This window comes from Sphaeramia orbicularis, chromosome 16 (genome assembly GCF_902148855.1).
Source record: "Sphaeramia orbicularis chromosome 16, fSphaOr1.1, whole genome shotgun sequence".
Classification (NCBI taxonomy): Eukaryota; Metazoa; Chordata; class Actinopteri; order Kurtiformes; family Apogonidae; genus Sphaeramia; species Sphaeramia orbicularis.
Genome location: NC_043972.1, coordinates 12,216,388 through 12,221,970, shown reverse-complemented (window position 1 = coordinate 12,221,970; position 5,583 = coordinate 12,216,388). Strand labels below are relative to the sequence as shown.

Below are 5,583 nucleotides of genomic sequence, written 5' to 3'. Positions count from 1 at the left end.
CACCTTCTCATTTAAATGACATGAGATTGATCACAGAAGAATGTGCAAAGCAGTAATAAAAGCAAAATGTGTCTATTTTGTAGAATCTAAAATATAAAACATGCTCTGAGTTAGGTCACTTTTTTTTAACTCCATAATTCCATCTGTGTTCATTCATAGTTTTGATGCCTTCAGTGAGAAACTACAAGTCATGAAAAGAAAGAAAACCCACGAGTCCAAACTTTGGACTGATAGTGTACATTTCCTGGCGGTGTTACCATGGTAACAGTTAACCGTCAACTTACATTATAATAACTACAAACCAACAATGGTAAGAATAAAACTACAGTAAAACTAATGGATAAGAACAGCACAGACCAAAAATGGTACGGTTATTTATTCTATTAACTCCCTATGTTTATACTTTTTATTCAGGTTTTATTTCTTCTTCTGCAAAGCACTGTTTTCTTTTTTGTACAGTTTCTATGTCTTTAAATCTATTCTGTATTTTATTCTTTTATTTGGGTTTATTTACTCTTCTGTGCAGCACTTTGGTTCACTGCAGTTGTTTTAAAGTGCTTTACAAATAAAGTTGGATTGGACTGGATATACTTATTTATTCTTTTTCTAATTTTTGTTTTCTTATTCTTTTTCTTCATTCATTACTCACACATTTCCTAACTTTATCGTAACTTATAAAACCCATTCAATCATTGTCTCCAGTTCAGTGAAAACCTGTTGATTTCGTGACCTATTTCCCCACTTTCTTTTATAACAGATTATTTTTGACTCACATACGTTGAATCCAGTCATAAGACATTGTTATTTAACAGAAGTTCAGGTCTCTACGAGGCCTCCGACAGCCCAGAGTCATGGAGAATGTTTGTGTAGAAGCTCAATCCTCTGCTTTTCTTTGTCCAAACAGCTGGATCCTGTTTGAACAGATCCGTCTGTGTTTTCAGTTCAGTACGAATGAACCCAGCGAGTCTGAAAGATCCGTTTGTTGGACGTCGACGGGAGGGAAAACGGACACAATGGGGAACTGGGCTTCGGTTTCTGACTGAAAGAACTTCACCTTAAAATGAATCTGAAACACGTAAAACACAAGACAATGACCTTTATCCTGATTGTGTTACAGTTGTGAACACATTTGATCATTTTGGGATTGATTTGCAGTTGAACACACACACGGATGCAAACACAGAATCAGGTTTATTACAAAAGGTTTTATTTTTAAGTGGACGTAAACATATTAGTCACATTCTTCTACAGTTTCCCTAAAAGAACGAGTGCTGGGAATAGAAACATTTATGGTACAGAAAGTTTCAGGGTGCATAGCAGTAGTGAAATCTGGACGTTACATTTTTTATAGAACAGGAAATCGTCAACTTTTCCCAACGCTGACACGTTGAGCCCAAAAGGAAACGGTACTTTACACTGTAAAAACATGTAAAAAACATTTGCACAACTGCATAGACCAAATGCATTTAAGTCGATCAGCCGTTTTCTCGTGTTTATATCGACCTTGTATAAACTGACAAATACAAACAGTAACATTTACAGCCTCGGTAATGTATTTACTCAGTAGTCACTTTTCCATTGACCCTCAAATTGCGCGAATATAACTTGCGCGTAAAAATTTACCTGATGGAAAAAACAACTCTCGTTTTTTGATGAAAAGTTTTTGCGCTGGCAAGAGGTGGTTTTTCAGGTGTGGCGAAATTGGTAAATCACGCAAAACTGTAATGGAAAGACCTTTTTGTGCAACTAGAGTCATGTGAATAAAAAAATTGGATGTTGACGGACATTACAACAAGAGAAGAAGAAGAGTTTTAAAACAAATATGTCACAGTATGTGTGGACACACCGGGAAACCCAATAAAAGGTCTTTCCATTACAGTTTTGTGCGATATACCAATTTAACTACGTCCGAAAAACTACCTCTTGCAAGCGCAAAAACTTTTCATAAAAAAATCGTCACTTTTCTATTGACCCTCAATTTGCGCGAATATAATGTGCACATAAACATTTACCTAATGGAAAAAACATCTCTCGTTTATTTCATGAAAAGTTTTTGCGCTGGCAAGAGGTGGTTTTTTGGGCGTAGCAAAACTGGTAAATCACACGAAACTCTGATGGAAAGACCTTTCTGCACAACTAGAGTCACATGAACAAAAAAAAAAAAAAACGGATGTTGATGGATGTTACGGCAAGTGAAGAAGAAAAGTTTTAAAAGAAATGTGGTCCGGTTTGTGTGGACACATCAGGAAACCCAATAAAGGGTCTTTCCATTACAGTTTTGTGCAATATACCAATTTTGCTACGTCCAAAAAACCACCTGTTACAAGCGCAAAAACTTTTCATTAAAAAAAGTCATTTTTCCATTGACCATCAATTTGCGCGAATATAACTTGCGCACAAAAATTTACCTAATGTAAAAACAACAATTTCGCCCAAACTCTTGTCTTTTGATGAAAAGTTTTTGTGTTGGCAAGAGGTGGTTTTTCGGGTGTACAAAATTGGTAAATCACTCAAAACTGCAATGGAATTCACACATGTACACGATCTCACTTCTAAACACAGACAATTCTTAAGCATTTTATTTCATAAATCACTGGATTTATCTTTAACAAAAAAAGCACTAACACTGGCAATTTATAAAAAATTCTATAAATGGACTGAACTTACTCTGATGTATTTATTTATTTATTTTTCTTCGATCTGTGTATTTTAAGTTTTTATTATTGTTATTTCTCTATTCTGCTTTGTGTCTCTAAATCTTTGCATTATTTTAATTTATTTGTTCAGATGCTTTTTCCTTTTGACAAATTGATGTTTGTTCAAAATTTATATGTCGTGTAGAAAAGAAAAAAGCATTTTATTTTAGGGCTGTATTACAAATAAATGCCCACAAACACAGAACCGCCCTCTCCTCCTCCCTCAACCAATGGGATTTAATGGAAGAACCGACATTAAGCACTTGCTTTTTCGACATTTAGTAAATATCGGTAAAGTTCTGCACAGATGTCCGTTGGAAAAGCGACTAATGATGATGAAGTAATGAAGAGTGATGGTAAAACTGCAGCTGCTTCGTCTATTTTTCTGAAACCTGTCGTACCTCTGAAGACCGTGAAGGAATGACTTAAATGAGTCCAGAAACAAAAAAATGGGAAAACTGTGAGAATTTCCACATAGACCAGAGGCTTTTACAGGCAGAAAGAGAAGGAAAAACAGTTGGTTTTGGTGAAACTGTGTGGAAACATCAGAATGAAATATTCCAAAGTCCAGTCCAGTGCATTAGATGAACAGAAAACTCAATTACTGCAACTGAAGAACCTACTCTACAGCAGATGGATACAGAAAAGTGCGTTTTTTTTATTTTAAAAAAATGTGCTAAACAAAACATTCCTAGGAAGTCCAGTGTTATCAAGAAAATAAAACACCTACATTTTCACAGTAATGTTCCATAGAAATACATCAAACCGATCCTGAGAAAATAATCTCTACATAATCCACACTGTTTTATGTCAGTGCATTGATCAGAAAATAATCTCCAGTGTTTAAAACTTCAGTACAGACAAAAGATACAAATACATAATTAATCAATAACATGGCGTCAAAAAGGTAAAGACGAACCTGTGTGGCCCTGCCAACAATGTCACCTCTGTGGAATCAACTCAAAAATAATACTAACTCTACACAGATGAAGAACGGAACTGAACGCAATCTTTTGGTTTGGTTGATTTTTGGAAGCTCTGGGCAGTTGGACACAACTCACATGTTCTGACTGTGTTCAAAGTCAGTTTTTAATCACATTAACGTCACGATGGTGCTGAGAATATGTTTGGATGATGTGTTTAACCCATAAAGACCCAGTGCTACAGTGGTTCCAAAGGATTTTTGACATTTTCTAAGCGATTTAACACCATTTATTACAAAATAATCCTCCATATTTTATATTTTTCCAGTAAAAATCCTGTATTTTCCAGTATTTAATTCACTGATCATACAGACGTTCACAAAAGCTCAGATTAAAGTTGTTGTTTCTGACCTACTTCCACAACTCAAAAACCCTGTGACAGCTCATTCTTTCATTTATTGTATCATGTGGGGCTGTAAAGGCATTAAATCAATGGTCCTTGTTGTTCTTTTCTTTTTGGGGGGTTTTCCTTCCTTTTTTTTTTTTTTTTCTTTTCTTTTATCTTGTTTTGTTTTGGTTGTTGGGAGTTTGATGTTTGTTTCCTGTATTGAAAAACGTTGTCTTTAATTGAACCAGAGCTGAAACAGTTAATCAATTAGGTGCTTGAAGCGAATGCAAAAATTGAGGATTCGATTAATCGACTCGAATTAATTGAAGGGAAACATTCTATTGCAGTTTTCCTGAATTGAAGCTTCTTTGTGCATCACAATAAGTGTCCGTGTGAAACACAACAGTGGAACCAATGTTTAACAGCAGAGAAATGAAGGAAACAAAGCTTTGATTCAGGAGAATTGTGGTTGAATGATTTTTTTTTTTTTTTATCACTTTGAGTGGATTAATCGTTTCAGCTCTAAATTGAACAAGTATTGTATATTTTCCTTCACACCAGAAAAATCCATAAATATATTTGATTTAAAAAGTTGATGTTTATTGTATGAAAAATAGAGGAAACTGAAGAAAAAGTGACTTTTTCAGTTAAATATATCCTTAACCAAGCCTAAAACAAGTATCCCCATCCACTGTAATTGATCCAACTCCATCGGTTTTACTGGTGAATCAATGTTGTAGAAGATGACAGATGACACCCTGCAGATAGTCCAATAGGATCTGCACAGAGGCTTTAATATTGACTTTAAGGGGCAAGTAGATTAGCACATCACCTGCAAAAATATAAAATTGGATGTTTTTTCTAAAAATGGAACTCAGGGGCAGCATATCCAAAGAAAACAGAACCCAGAATTGAACTCTGAGGCACCCCAAAGCCTTCAAATTCAACTGTTATATCAGAACAGTGAAAACTGAAGAAAAAGTGACTTTTTCAGCAAAGTCTATCATTAACGGGGCATAAATTTGCACATTATCCACAAAATAATGAAATTAGATGTTACAGTTTCTAAAAATGGAACGCAGGGGCAGCATATACAAAGAAAACAGGATCCAGGATAGAACCCTGAGGCATCCCAAAGCCTTCAAATTCAACTGTTATTATGTCAGAACAAAGAAAACTGAAGAAAAATGTATCATTAATTGAACATAAACCCAACATTTTCTTGCTTATTTCATTATTATTATTATTTTTCCAATTTTGTTCCTTTTTTGTTCCTTCTATTCATTACTTTGGCAGTTTTTGTTTATTTTGTGGCTTATTTTATTCTTTTTTACTTTATTTTAGCACATTTCTATCTTATTTTTTCCCCTTACTTATTATTTTGTGGATTTTTTTTTCTTCATTTTTGTTCATTTCCTCCACTGTCTATGGGTTTTACTGGTGAATCAATCTTGTAGAAGATGACGGTGTTTCCACGGTAACTATGGAGCCTCTGAATGTCCGAATGGGTCATATCTGATGACCATGAAAAGATGAAGAACTGTATTTTACACCAATTATTTACATGGATTGATAG

At 34.6% G+C, this 5,583-nt stretch overlaps 1 long non-coding RNA gene across 1 annotated transcript; it reads right to left on the bottom strand.

Moving 5' to 3' along the window:
• Positions 1-1,185: 1,185 nt before the first annotated feature.
• LOC115436176 (uncharacterized) lies at positions 1,186-4,375 on the bottom strand. The gene is made up of 2 exons (XR_003937788.1): positions 3,024-4,375; positions 1,186-1,570 (listed from the first exon to the last, which is right to left on the bottom strand). It is a non-coding gene; the product is annotated as an uncharacterized LOC115436176 (long non-coding RNA).
• Between the last annotated feature and the right edge of the window lie 1,208 nt (positions 4,376-5,583).